The sequence below is a fragment of the Phascolarctos cinereus genome, unplaced genomic scaffold, assembly GCF_003287225.1.
Source record: "Phascolarctos cinereus isolate Bilbo 61053 unplaced genomic scaffold, phaCin_HiC Scaffold_726;HRSCAF=1367, whole genome shotgun sequence".
Taxonomy (NCBI): Eukaryota; Metazoa; Chordata; class Mammalia; order Diprotodontia; family Phascolarctidae; genus Phascolarctos; species Phascolarctos cinereus.
The window spans coordinates 352,584,111-352,600,055 of record NW_027556098.1 but is presented as its reverse complement, the minus strand read 5'-3'; positions in this window follow the sequence as shown (position 1 = coordinate 352,600,055).

The following is a 15,945-nucleotide window of genomic DNA, read 5'->3' as shown; positions in this document are numbered from 1 at the left end:
ACTTATCATGAGAAGACAGAGAATATGGGAAAAATGGCTAGGGTGGATGGTTGGATTTTCAGCTTAGTCAGGTCCAGTGATCTAGGCAGAGCTAGTGGACTGAATTTGCATCTAATCCCTCACCTATCACACAGATTGGCTTGGAATTTAATTTAATTTAATTTTTTATCAAATTTACTATTTATTTATTTTTAATATTCATTAAAAAAAGTTAGAGTTATGAATTCTCTCCTTCCCTTTTACCCCTCCCCCAACTTATTGAGAAGGCAAGAAATGTGATATTAATTATACCTGTGAAATAATGCAAAACATATTTCATAGTAGCTATGTTGCAAAAACAAAAAGCAAGAAAAATAAAGTGAAAAAATATGCTTTAATCTGCATTCAGACTGTATCCATTCTTTCTCTGGAGTTGCATAGCATTTTCATCATAAGTCTTTTAGAATTGCCTTGGATCACTGTATTGCTCAGAAGAGGAAAGTCATTCAGTTGATTATCATACAATATAGCCGATATTGTGTACAATGTTCTCTGGTTCTGCTTACTTCACTTTGCATCACTTCATACAAGTCTTCCCAGGGTCTTCTTCAATCATCCTGCTCATCATTTCTTATAGCACAATAGTATTCCACTACAATCATATACAACAACTTGATCAGTCATTCTTCAATTGATGGGCATCCCCTCAGTTTCTAATTCTTTGCCACCACAAAAAGAAGAGCTGTTACAAATAGTTTTGTAAATATAGGTCCTCTTTCCTTTTCTTTGATCTCCTTGGGATACATACCTAGTAGTACTGGATCAATGGGTATGCATAGTTGTACCACCCTTCGGGCATAGTTCCAAATTGTTCTCCAGTGTGGTTGGACTAGTTCACAATTCCACCAATAGTGTATTAGTGTCCCAATTTTTCCAAATCCATTTCAAAATTTTTCATTTTCCTTTTTTTTCTGTCATGTTATTGGCCTAGAACTTTAAAACTGAGCATAATAACAACCCTCAGAGACTTGGGGCATTTTTGTTTTTTTCAGATCTAGCAGTGCTGATCGAAGTAGAGAAGAACACTGAAGTATAAGGACAAAAGGCAAGATGCCTGGGATGGAAAGCATCCTCTGGTCTGATGATGAAGATGATAACAGAATCCATAGGAACTGATAGTACCGCCTGATAAGATGAATGACCAAGTGAGAATGTCAGAAGAAAAGATGAAATCCCAGTGCAGAACTTTGGTTTGTAGCCATAGTTGAAAACAGGAAAGGGTGAGGATCCCACAAAGGAGTTGGGCAAGGTCCTCCTTATTCCTGAGGAGTCTGAGTTGTGGTTACAATAAATGTGTCTATGTGCATTGCCCAACTCTGTCATGACTATGTCATGTCCTCTCCCTACTTGGAACCTCATATTCTTATTGCTAAGGTAAGGTATTTGGAATAAATAATCTCCAAGGTCTCTTCCTGTTGACAGTTTAGGGTGCTAGGAGGGAGAAATGAAATTTGAGCTTTAAAGGATAAAGGCACCATGGAACACAACAAAATGCTATAACAAAGTATGATAGATCTAGAGAGTCATGATAAGACCTAAGCCTCTTAGAACTGCTCAAAGTGGGAATAGCAGAATCAAATCCCCAGGAAATAGAAAGTGAAAATATAAGGCTGACAGCAAAGGCCAGGGTTGAGAAGACAGAAAGATGAAAAGGCATCCCAAAGTCAGAGTCAAGGGGATGCAAGCTCATGCAAGGAGGTCACCATAAAGTTGATATATTTGGGTAAGGAGGGAAGAGTATTGGATATGGAGTCAGAAGCCATGGTATTGAGTCCTTTCTATCTCTGTGGCTTTGGGCAAGTAAATTAATCTCTCTGAACTCTTTTCTAAAATGAAGCAACCTTTATGGTAACTTCTTGATCTAAATGTATGTTCCAATGATCTGTAGATTGGGGCAATAACACTTTTATTATTGACCTCACAGGACTAATATGACTATCGTTATCTTGGTAACAAAATGGAGGCCGTCATTCAGATGAATTCCTTGGATTGTCTGGCTTGGCCTGAGGTGGAAGAAGAGGAATGTGTATTGTGGGGGGGAGGTTTAAAGGAAGAAGAAGAAGTAGCCAACACTGGGTTCCCTAACTTTCAGTATTAAGGGAAACATTGACCTTTGCTGCATATGGGTGTGGCAGCATGTAAAAGGGAACCCCAGTGTTTGGGATGGCCTGGGAAGCTTCATAATGCAGGGGAATGGCTTCTCAGAAATATATTCTTTCACTCGCAATGACATAACCAAAATTTTCCCCCATTCTTTCTCCTCTCCACACCATACTCCACACAACTGACAGATCTGTATCATTGCCCTGCTCAATAAACTTTAGCAGTAACAATAGCTAACATGTATAATACATACTATGTACTTGGTACTACGCTAAGCACCTTACAATTCTTATCTCAGTTAATCCTCACCACAGCCCTGGGAAGGAGGTGCAATTTTTATTTCCATTTTACAGATGAGGAAGCTGAGGCAAACAGAGATTAAGTGACTTGCCAAGGGTCACATGGCTAGTAAGTATTTGAGGTCAAATTTAAACTCAGGTCTTCTTGACTTCAGGCCTAGTGCTCTGTCCACTGTGCTACCTAGCTGCCAGCTAATAGATCCCTATTACCTCTAGGATCAAATAAAACCTCCTCTGATATTCAAAGTCCTGCACAACCTGCCTCCCACAGAAATTTCAAGCCTTATACATTACTCTACATTACTCACGCTCTTGTCAGGCCAAACTCACCTTCTTGCTTTTCTTCACACAGGACTCTCCATGTCCCATCTCTCTGTGCCTTACATAACCTGTCTGCGTGAGTGGGAAGTGTAACTTCCTCACCTCTGACTTTAAGAATCCTCAGTTTTATTCAAAGCTCAACTCCAGGACTACCTTCTAGATGAAGCCATTGCTGATTTCCCCAAATTTTACCTTTGATGGCATAGGAACTTTTAGAGAACAGGGAGAGTTTCATTTTTGTTTCTGGACTTCCCAAGCCGAGTACAATATCTAGCATATTGTACATGCTTAATGAGTGTTTGTTGATTGATTGATTTTAGTTGTGTTCATGAGCATGTGGTTTTACCCATGACCTCCAAACCTGCTGACAGGGAATTTTGCTCTCAAATCAATGGATCCTAATTCAATTGACTTTAAGTTATTATAATTGCTAAGTTACCTTCTCTTTCATTCCCATCACACCTCAGGAGGCTCTACAACCCCACCTGAGGCTTCATTATTTATTTCAGGCCCATAGCATGCAATTTATGGAAGCACAAACTTGCCATTCTTTGATGATACAAAGCATCCAAAGCCATTTCTACTAAGGCTCTCTGTCAGTCAAGAGTTTCTTCAGAAGCCAGAAATCATTTGATACTATGACAATTACTCCAATATTAGGAATAGCCAGATTTAGCTCTCCTGTCTCTGAGGACAATTCCTAAATATTGCCACTGGGCCTGAAGGAGAAAGTCCTTTGAGAATCACCACCAGCTCGTCCACCCCTCATTTGCTTACCTCTCTGTCTCCTCCCTCCTTGTGCTACAAGTTTGTGCCTGGTTTCTCTGTAGATGAGGCTGGGGACCCTATAAAGTCTGAGACCACAGGCAATTCAGCTCAAGAAATAACATTGTGGAATGCTCTAATGTAGGATTCCAAGAAGGAGAGAAAAAAGGTCCATCTCAGAGGTGCCCATCAGGGTATCATACTCTGATATATACCCATCATGAAAGAGACACAATTCCAGTGGCAGGAGGTAAATAAAATTGGTGCCGAGGTAGTTTAGACATTGGTTTCAGACTTTGGAATAATATCACTGGGAATATCAGAGGTGAAGGAGGAGACCTGGTATCTGACAGGACATCTAGGAGAGCTATTTGTCAAGATATTCAGAGGTACCTTTGGGTTCCACACAGTCCTGATTTCTTTTTCAAAGAATGTCTTCTCAATCGGATATAGAAAAGCAATAAAAACCCAGAGTGCTGAGGTTGTCAGTGCAGAAGGAATACTAGCTTTTGAGGCATCAGTAGAGAAAAGCATTCAGATTAGCAAAGATGAAAAGGTTAGAAGAATACAGTGACAGAATGTTAGACTTGGAAAGTACATTAGAGATCACATGGTATGTCTCCTACCTAGAACATGAAAAAAGTTTCTTTCCAGAGGAAAGTGAATTTGAAAAGAATGGAAACAATACAGAAGACATGAATGGAAGATATAACAGTAGAAGGATATTCTCTAGGCAATTTCAGAAGCTGGAGTTTGAGAGTGACACAAAGAGGTTGATGAAGGGAAATAATGAAAGAGATATTAGGTAGAAATGTAGGTATCAGGAAATAGAGTTACTATGTATATTCAGTCAAGGAATCCAGGTGTTTTTCCTGAAGGCAGTAGAGATGCTATAGGTTTCTGAGTAGGGAGGCAGTTGGAAGTGGTAAGAATGAGCAAAGTTTCATTCTATTAAATCTCCAGTGAAGGCAGAAGCATCCCATAGACAAGAAGAGATTGAAGCCAGTGATGGGATAAACGTTAAAGCTTTGTGGGTATTTGAGAATGGAGAGAAAGAGGAAGTATCAGAGTAGGTGTGAGAAAGCAATCTGAAATTATAATTGAACACCAGGGTTAGATTCCAAATTAACCTAGAATAGAACAGAAATGGTCTTAGGAGAGGGATGGGAGGTGGTAAAGAAGCCCAGAGAAAAGGAAGATAACCAGAAATATCACATAGGAATTATATATGTATGGAGCTGAAATTCTCCTATTGGGCCTCATCACCTTTGTATTTGTTCTCTCCCTGCCCCAGGCTAAGCATCCTCTTGTCCCTCCACTTATCAATCCCCTTCTGACCATCTCCTATTTCAACCATACCTGGCTTTGTGGCTCAGTTTAGATACAAAGACTAGAGTTAAAGGGTCTTACCTTTTAGATACATTGATCCTGAAGAGGGGGATTTTAGAGTAAGAATTGAATGGAACCTCAAAAATCACTTACTTTAACCTTCATCGGACCTGGAATAGCAATGTTGGAGCCAGAAGAACTAGACTACAATTCCAGTTCTGATGCATATTCTGGGACTTTGGATAAATCATTCTAAGCTCACTTTCTTCAACTGTGACAAATGGAAATAATAATAATACCTACCTCATAAGGTTGTTTTGGGGATGAAAGGAAAAATATATGCAAAATATATGTCAAAGCTTAAAATATTCTGTAAGTACTGTCACCATCATTATCAAAAAAGGAAATGAGGTAAGAATGAGAATACCTACTCTTGATAAAAAAAAAAGTCCTAGTAACCATTACTTCCCCTCCCACATACTCACAAACCATCTCTTTAATAATATCTTAGAGGATTTTTTCAAGAATTAATGTCAGCTTAGATCTTGATCAATTTAATTTATTCCAAATTTTGAAAACTACCTTTCCATTATACCATGATGTTTCATAGATTATTGCCTATTGGTCAGCAATCACAAAGAATTACAAAATCTCAGAGTTGGAAGGGACCTTGGAGGCTATGGAATGTAGCATGTACACCTGACCTAAAATTCCTTCCAAACCATCTCTAACAAGTGGTTGTCTAGTTTAACTTAAAGGCTGTCAGTGAGGGGAAAACCACAATTTCCAACTGAAGTTCATTATTTTTTTTAGAATTGTGATTATTAAAAAAGTTTTTCTTGATATAGACCCTAAATCTGTGTTTCTTCACTTACTGGTCTTAATTATGTCCTCTGGGACCAAGCAAAACAAGTCTATTCTCTCTTCACATGTACCTCTTCAAATACCTTAAGGGAGGTCTTATGTCTCTATCAAATATTTTCTTTTCTAGGTTTTAACCAGTTTCTTCAACTGATCGTCATGTGGATAAAGCCTTGTGCCATCCTGACGGCCCTCCTTTGGATGGTCTCAAGCTTATCATTAACCCTCCTAAAATGTTGTACCCCAAAATGAACATATTCAGAGGTGATTTGATCAGGCCAGAGTGCAGAAGTACTATCATCTCCCTCATTCTTAACACTATTAATTCTATTAAACTAGTTTAAGACTGAATCTTCCTCCAGTTATATCATACTGTTGATTCCTGTTGAGCTTGTGGTCCCTAACACTTCCATCTTCTGGAGACAAAATGCTAGCTAGTTGAACCTCTGCAACCTTGTCCTTGTGAATTTAATTGTTTTATGCTCTAGTCTAGGTCTTGGCATCATTATCAATTGTCATCTTTGTAGTTTGATTCAGTACTACACCCCAGTATGTCAAGATCATAGGACTATAGTTTTAAAGCTGGATGGGAACTTAGAATGCGGTTTTTTTTTTTTTTGGCACTACCTCATTTTGATAGATGAGGAACAGAGCTAGGTCACAAAGATTGTAGGTGGCAGAACTGAGATACAAACCCCAGTCTTCTGATTCCCAGTCAAGGTCTCCTCTCATTCTATCATGTTTTCTGAATGCTTATTGTCTTATTCAATATGTATAGTTTTTTGTCCCTCCTAGCTCTCTGTTATCTGAAAATCTGGTAAACATCCCTTTATCCAAGTCATTGAGAGTCAGTGATGTATTAGGGAAAGCATAGAGTATTTTTGAGTCAGAGAAGCCGTGTTTAAATCCTAACTTAGCTGTCAACTACTTTGGTGACTTTAAGGAAGTCATTAATGTTTCTAAGCTTCAATTTTCCTAAGCTTTAAAATAAGGGAACTGGATTTAAAGATCTTTAAGGTCCCTTCTAGGACTAAGTGTTTTTATTATCTTATAATCAGATGATTGTTCCAAACACACAATCAAGAACAAATACCTGGGGCACTCCACTTTGTTTCCATACCTGTACTCAGTTTGGAATCTTTATAACTATGTATTATGCTGCCCACATCTTTTCATCCTATCAATCAACAAACATTTATCATGCATCTGCTATGTGCCAGACACTGTGCTAAGCTCTGGGGATACAAAGAAAGGTAAAAGACAGTTCTTGCTCTCCTGGAGGTCACAGTCTATTGGGAGTGACAACATGCAAACAACTATGGACAAACAACACACAGACAGGAAAATTGTGGTGGGGGGAGTCTCAGAAGGAAGGCACAAAAGGGCAGTGTAAGAGATTGCACAGTGCATTGCTAATATCTAAGAAGTTCCATCTTCTGTTTCTTTCCTAACTCTGGCATGCTGTCAGACCAGGCCTGGTACTTTAAATTTGTTAAATTTGTTAAATTTGTTTACATATATTTCTTTCTTTGGATACAGATAGTGTCTTTCTTCAAATGTCCTTTATAGTTAATTTGGTAATTTATAATAGACAAAATAACCTATTCACACAAAGTCTTTCTTAAAATGATATTGCTGTCACTATACACAACGTAATCTTGGTTCTACTCATTTCATTATTCATTATCGTGTGCAAGTCTTTATTATCTGATCACATATCTTGAATTTCAAATCTATATTAGTTACTTGTTTCCCAGATCAAAGATCCTTCCTTTTGCAAAATAAAACAAGTAACATAATATTTGAATAAATTTATTTTCTCCTTATACCTTATCACTGTTTTATGTATACTAGGCAGTGGAATAGCCCCTCCTTTGTTATTCTTCTTCCCCTAAATATAGCTTTAAAAATGCTTTTTTGTTTTTTTCTAATTAATTTATTTTTAGTTTTCAACATTCATTTCCAGAAGATTTTGAGTTCCAAATTTTATCCCCATCTCTCTTCTCCCCCACCCCAAGACACCTTGAATGCCCTTTCCCTTGATCTGCCCTCCCTTCTATCATCCCCCCCACCTCCCTTATCTTATCCCCTTCCCCTTCTATTTTCCTGTAGGGCAGGATAGATTTCTACACCCCATTGCCTGTATATCTTATTTCCCAGTTGCATGTAAAAACAATTTTTAAGATTTGTTTTAAAAACTTCGGATTCCAGATTCTCTCCCTTCCTCCCTGCCTGCCCACCCTCATTGAGAAAGCAAGCAACTTGATACAGGTTATACATGTGTAGTCATGAAAAACACTTCCATAATAGCCATGTTGTGAAAAATTAACTATATTTCCCTTCATCCTATCCCACCCCCCATTTATTCTATTCTCTCCTTTGACCCTCTCCCTCCTCAAAAGTGTTTGCTTCTAATTATCCCCTCCTCCAATCTGCCCCGCCTTTTATCATCCCCCTCTTTTATCCACTTCCCCCCTATTTTCCTGTAGGGTAAGATAGATTTCCATACTCAATTCAGTGTGTATGTTATTCCCTCCTTAAGCCAAATCCAATGACAGTAAGATTCACTCATTCCCCCTCACCTCCCCCCTCTTCCCCTCCACCGTAAAAGCTTTTTCTTCCCTCTTTTATGTGAGATTATTTACCCCATTTTACCTCTACTTTTCTCCTTCTCCCAGTACAATCCTCTTTCACCCCTTAACTTTATTTTTTAGATATTATCCCTTCATATTCAACTCACCCTGTGCCCTCTGTCTATATATATTCCCTCCAACTATCCTAATACTGAGAAAGGTCTCATGAGTTACAAATGTCATCTTTCCATGTAGGAATTTAAACAGTTCAACTTTAATAAGTCCCTTATGATTTCTCTTTCCTGTTTACCTTTTCATGCTTCCCTTGAGTCATGTATCTGAAAGCCAAATTTTCTATTCAGCTCTGGTCTTTTCATCAAGAATGCTTGAAAGTCTTCTATTTCACTGAATGTCCATTTTTTTCTCTGAAGGATTAGACTCATTTTGCAGGGTAGGTGATTCTTGGTTTTAATCTTAGCTCCTTTGACCTCTGCAATATCATATTCTAAGCCCTCCAATCCTTTAATGTAGAAGCTGCTAAATCTTGTGTTATCCTGATTGTGTTTTGACAATATTTGAACTGTTTCTTTCTAGTTGCTTGCAATATTTTCTCCTTGACCTGGGAACTCTGGAATTTGGCTATAATATTTCTAGGAGTTTTCCTTTGGGGGATCTCTTTCAGGAGGTGATTAGTGGATTCTTTCCATTTCTATTTTACCCTATGGTTCTAGAATATCAGGGTAGTTTTCCTTGATAATTTCTTGAAAGATGATGTTTAGGCTTTCTCTGCCTGACTTCCCATGAAGTATTTTAGGGTAGAGAATCCTATCAATCCTTTCATTTGGCTATTAGAAAAGTAGCTTTGCAAAAGCAAGGATGCATGACAGACTATGATCCGATTTCCTCTGCGTTTCTATTCTAAACTTAAGATTCTGTTACCTTCCTCCTAAGATTACCATCCATTCTACTCCTATAACCAATTACTCCATGTTGCTGAGAATCAGACTCACAAGGGTAGTTCACCTTGTGGATTCTTTAAACATTTGTGTGTGTGTGTGTGTATGTGTGTGTGTGTGTATGGGGGTGGGGTTAAGTGACTTGGCCAAGGTCATAGAGCTAGTAAGTGTCAACTGTTTGAGGCCAGATTTGAACTCAGGTCCTCCTGACTCCAGGGCCAGTGGTCTATCCACTGTGACACCTTGCTGCCCCTCCGTGAACTTTTGAAAAATAAATTTTCTTTTAGACAAGTTAGGAGTTTTTCAGTTGCTTTCATTTTTAGCAAAATGAGACCGTTCCAGCAGATACCAAGAAAGAACAAGTCTTCTATCACTGTTTCCTCCTGTCTCTGTTCTAGGTTTGTAACCAATTTTGTAAAAGTCATAAATTTCCTCCTTCCATCCAGATTTTCTGGGTAGATTTGTTTGGAGTATATTTCTCCAATATATATATTGGAGTATATTTTGAAGAATATATATATATATCTATATATATCTATATATATATATATGTATATATATATATATATGTATATATATATATATGTATATATATACACACACACACATATCTACATTTATATGTATGCATGTATATATGTATATGTGTATATGTGTATATGTGTGTATATATATATATATATATATATATATATATATATATATATATATATATATATATATATATATATATATACACATATTTGGATTTTGCTGGAGTATATTTATGTAATGATATTGTTTATGCTTTTGTACTGATGTATTCCCATGAAAATATTCCCCAGCCTTATACCTTCCTATCTTCATTACTCTCCTTTCATTTTCTGTGTTCTTTCTTCCCATCTACAAAACTTTCGTTCTTCTGTTTCCTTTCTCAGAATCTATGTTTCTCACCTCTCCCTTTTCCTGTGTCTCACTTTCTCCATATTTACCCTCCTAAGTTCTTTCTTATTCCCTTCCCAGCTTGATATTTTTTATATTTTCCCTTTACTCATGCTTTCCATCTCATCATTCTCTGGACTCCCCCCTCATTCCTTCTCTAGGTAGCATTATCCCTACCAATTAATTTAGACAGTATGATTATTTCTCTCAGGTAACTCCAACTGCCAAAATGAAATGCTAGATTAAGCTTCATGTCACACAAGGTTGAGACCACATGAGAAAAATCGCCTCCTTTTACCCATTCCCCTCTCCTGTCTTTTCTCTGGCATCACTTTCTTTGGCTGATGGATTTTTTTCTACTTTGTATAATTCCTTTTTATAGATACTAATACATGAGCTGTGTACTAAGGAACACTAATGGTAGGCTTGGTTTTAACCCAGCTGAAGAATCAATGAGGGACAATCACAAGCTTTTAGTGATTAGTATAGACAGTTAGTATAAGAAGGAGGTGGAAGCTTTTTGAAAGAGTTCCTAGAAAACATCTTGGAATTGAGGGAAGGTGTGAAAGATTCTGGGAGTCTGGGAGAGGCACCCCAGAGCCGGGTGGAGATAGGAAGGCATTTCTGCTTTGTAGCACAGGACCAATGAAAGGATCACAAGTGGGGCAGGAAAGGTGGGTCAGAGAATAACTGTTGGGAGGAAGTAGACAACCCCATATTAGGACCATGGAGCAAGTCCTCTGTTTTTCCACCCTAGTGATGCTTCTGCTGTTTGAAGCAAAAATTACTGGTGAAAGTATATGCATTAACTTGGAGGGAACTCTCTGGTTGGTTCTCCTCCAGAGATCTGTCTTTTGAATATAAAATATATACACAACATTTTTTATCATTGATAAGATGAAGTCACAAGTGACAAGCTTATCACATTTAAAGATTATACAAATCAGGGAGAAATGGTAAAATTATTGGTTAAGAATCAGGATTGAAAAAATCTCAAGAGATTAGAATGGTTCATTCCACTTAATGATAAAATTTAATAGTAATAAATAGAAAGTCGTACTTGGATTAAAACAATATTTGTATGTAATGCACAGTCAATCAATCCATAAGTATTTATTAAGCACCCACTATGCACCCTGCATTGTAATGTTTTCTCCTTCTCTTGCCATATGACCCACCCATCATCTTTTATGTTGTTTATCTATTTCCCTGAATTTTTTTTTACTCCAGTTCTTCAAATGATACGGAAGGATAAGAGATACAGTGAAAATGTTTCATTGATACCCTTGAGATGTCAGAAGGGAAAGACAAAGGTCCTTATAGCAAACACATGGGAAGACATGGATGTGTGTTGAACAACCATTGATGGGTTATGATATGAATCATTGGAAAGAATATCTAAATGAGTTCAAAATCCATTTGAGTATATTTTGCAAAACATTAATGAGGACAATAGCAGAAAATTGCAAATAGCATAACTTCAAAAAAGATCAGAACATATTGGAGGGGTAACAAGCCTGTAGAAAGTTTGATAACAGATCAGACAAAGCTGGATGATCTCAAAAGCTTTCATAGATGAAACTGAAGGACAACAACTAGATGCAAAATGGAACAAATTTGTCATCATCCATTGCAATCAATTCTTGTCCTTGATGATAGTGGGACCATCATATGCAGACTCTAACACCCCAGTCTCTCTTATCATTAAAATATACATTTTTCCATTCTTTCCATGCTAATTTTTTCTTATGAAAGTGATATATGCACAGATTGAGATATCCTTTTTGAACATAAGAAAAAAGAACGAGATTTATCTTTTTTCCCTTTCTTTCCCTTTCCTTTTCTTTCTTTCTTTCTTTCTTTCTTTCTTTCTTTCTTTCTTTCTTTCTTTCTTTCTTTCTTTCTTTCTCCCTTCCTTCCTTTCTTCTCCTTCCTTCCCTTTCTCTTTCTTTCCTTCTTCTTTCTTTCTTTTTCTTTCTTTCTTTCTTCTTTCTTTCTTCTTCTTTCTTTCTTTCTTCTTTCTTTCTTTCTCTTTTCTTTCTTCTTTCTTTCTTTCTTTCTTCCTTCCTTCCTTCATTTTTCTTTGTTCCTTTCTTTTTCTTTATTACTTTCTTTCTTCCTTCCTTCCCTTATAGACCTACCTATCATGCCCAGACTAGAACTGCTGTGGCTACTCATGGGTCTAATTCTGCTGCTAATTGGCACAGAAGCTTTGCTCTTCTCCATTTCTATTCTGGGCCAGCCTGGTACTCTGCTGCTGCCAGGGGCTCATTATATTGCTTCTAGTCTTAATGAGGATGTTTGATTGGCTTTAGTCCTACAGCAGCTCAGAACTCCTGAACTCAATTGATCCACTAACTTCATCCTAATCCAGTAGCAGGAATGACAGATGTGTGTCACCCAGCAGCAGACAGGTTTTTCTTGATGATAATGTTCAGGAAATTGCATCTTTATAGATGCAAAGTTGACTGAATGGTATATAGAATACAACAATCTGCATGGCTTCACTCATAAGTCATGTCGAACAAAACATTTCCTTTTTGAAGAGGTTACTAAGCTAAAAGATCAGGGGATTACAATAAATAAACTTAGATTTTAGCAAAACATTTGATGAGGTGTTCATGTCAGATGAGGTTTGCTTGAAGAAACTATAGATATTTAACATGAAGAAGAGAAGGTTTAGTAGGATCATGATACCTATATTTGAGTATTTCAGAGGGTTTCTTTAGGAGAAGGAATTTGTTTTTGCTCAACTTGTCCTCAGAGGGCAGAACTAGGCATAATAGATGGACACTACAAGGAGAAAAGTTTAAGTCTAATGTTGGAGTAAACCTTCTATCAATTAGAACTATCTAAAAAAGATATGGAATGAGTTGTCACAGAATGTAGTTGGTTTCCTCTCAACGGAAGTTTTCAAGCAAAATCTGAATAACTATGTGTCAGTCAAGAGGCCATGGAGGATGAGCATGAGTTCCAAGAATAAGTTAGACTTGAAGGATTCTGGGGCCCTTGCAACTCTGAAATTCTTTTATTTTGTTACTTATTCTTTGCTGATTTGGGGAAAAAAATGATTTAATGAAACGCAACGTAACCCCAAAGGCTATTTTCTAACAAGCTATAACTCTTACAAATGAATTAAGATCATACAATATTTTTTGAGAAATGCAAGTTATTCAACTGTCCCCTGAAAATGATACCAAGTGAGACATCTTACTCATCAGGGGTGTTTGCCATTGTCTTGAAGAATGTACTGTGCAGATGTGGAAAGGAATAGCAATTCCCTATTCACGGCAAAAGCTTCTGTATGTTCCTGTTTGAAATATGGCATTGAACTGCTTCAACCAAGCCCTCAGATCCATTAAGGTTTCCCCAGGCTGATTCACAGCTGCTGAAAAGAGAATAACATAGTGATCTACACAAGAAAACTCAAATGCATGTAGAATGTACATTCTCTACTCAACATTCAGCTGGATGGATAATTTGTTTATTGAATCTATTATTACATACATCTTGGAGAGACACTGAAGATGAACAAAGAGCTGAAGACAGAAAAAGATAAGAAGAAGAGAGTGAAATAGATCACAATTTGGAAACTTTACAGAACTCTCAGCAATCCTGAACTACTCTCTTTCACCAAAATAGCCAACTTTTTAAGTCAACTCAATTGAATTCAACAAACTTCAAATAGATACCTACAGATATTTAACATGAAGAGGAGAAGGCTTAAGGCACAAGGCAGTAGGAAGGTAAAAACAAAGGCAGAACAGCCTCTACCCTGAAGGAGCTCTCATTCTATTGGAGGGATAGAACATTTACACAGATAAGTACAAAGTATTGCATAAATCAAGAAATTTCAATAAAGATAGAACCCTAACAAATGGAGGAACATGAAAGGCTTCATATAGGAGGTGGCATATTCCCTGTGCTTGAGGTGTGCATGGTGTTGAGGTGAGGAGGAGGGAATGCATTCCAGACCTGGGGGAGTATTTGTGCAAAGATGAGGTCATAGACAGAATGTCATTTATGGCGAATATCCAGTTGGCCTGTAGAACTATCACAGAAAGAGCAGAAAGGATAATGGAGGGCCTCAAATGCCAGGCTGAGGATTTGTATTTCCTTCTAGAAGTATTAGGGAACCTGGAGATTTTTGAGCAGGAGAGTGATATACTCACACCTATCTTATAGGAAGATCTCTTTGGCAGTCATGTGGATGGTAGATTAGATAGGAGAAATAATTGAGGAAAAGAGTCTAATTAGGACATTAGTACAATAGTCCAGGAGAGAGGCAAGTAGGACCTAAACTAGGGTGGTGGCTATATGAATAGAGAGAAAAGGACATTTAAGAGAGGCATTGTGAAAGGAGCATTTTCTGGTGATGTTGTATAGTTACAAGTCACCAATTACCAAAATGTTCCAAGAATCAGAATTTTAGGTCATTCAAAGGACATTGGAAAAAGGCATACTGGTTGTTAGCAGGCTGGGGCATATCACTGACAATAATATAAAATGTTAAAGTAGCATGAAAGGTATTATCAGGGAAATACTTGATTAGAAAAGGAGCAAGAGGAAGGAATAAAATATGAACAGTCTTAGTGCTATGCTTATGTTCAAGAAATTTTCAAAGGCTTTAAAAATACAAGCCAAATGTTGAGTAAATCCTCTCTGTGGGATTTACCTGGAGGACATGGACAATAATTTGAGATACACTAAAGTATAGCAGCATAGGATCAATCAACCAATCAGCATTTGTTAAGAACCCATGCGAGACACTGTGCTAGGCACTGTGGATGCAAACACCAAAAAATGAAACAATCCCAACTCTCAAGAAGTTTAGATTCTTTGGCTGGGGGAATGATTTCCTGTGTATGTAAGCAGGAAATAATTCATGCAAACAAAAAGCTCCATATTAATTAACAGCAATGTGGCAGGCAAAAATAATTCATAAAAAAAAGGCTCAGAGCTTTTAATTCTGATTTAATATAGTAGCCCCAAATAAAGAATGTGATCATTCCATTATACTCATTTCAATTCAATTCAAATCAATAAGCATTTATTAAGCATCTGCTGCATGTCAGACGTTGTGTTAGGTACTGAGGACACAGACAAAAATGAAACAGTCCCTGAACTCAAAGAGCTTCCATTCTACTGGAAAGAAACAACATAAAGGTCAACACAAATAAACAAAGGAAATACAAGAATTGTAGGGGGAAAATGTCATGCTCATAGAACCATAGAATCAGAACTAAAAGGGACCTCATTGGTCATCAAATGCAATCCATTTGCATATTTACATATACAGGAACTGATATCTGGGTAGGTTTTTCAAGGGCATAGGAATGAAGAGATCAAATACAGAGTGTATGCCCCTTCAAACCAGGCTCTATTCATGATCATTACCTTTCTATGCTAAGAAGTAGCTACCTATAGCAGTGGAATATGCCATGCCTGCCTAACTGCACTGAGGTGCCTGGGGGTAACTACTGGGTATAGTAGGAGTCTCCCTCAGGTCCAAGGACTCCTCAACAGAAAGGATGCTCTCACTCTACTCACACTGGGGCCTTCCTGGAGCTTTGGGCCATTTCTCTCCTTACAGAACAGGGAATTCCTGCGGTGAGTACATTAAAGGCACATCTCCTGCATCAAGCTAGGGGCTCCACAAGAAGATAACATCTCTCCAATCACACCTAAATCTCCTTGAATTTGGGGTCATATCTCCCCCAAAAGACCAAGATATCACTGAAAACAGGGCCCATATTTCCTCCTTCTCTGTCTCACTTC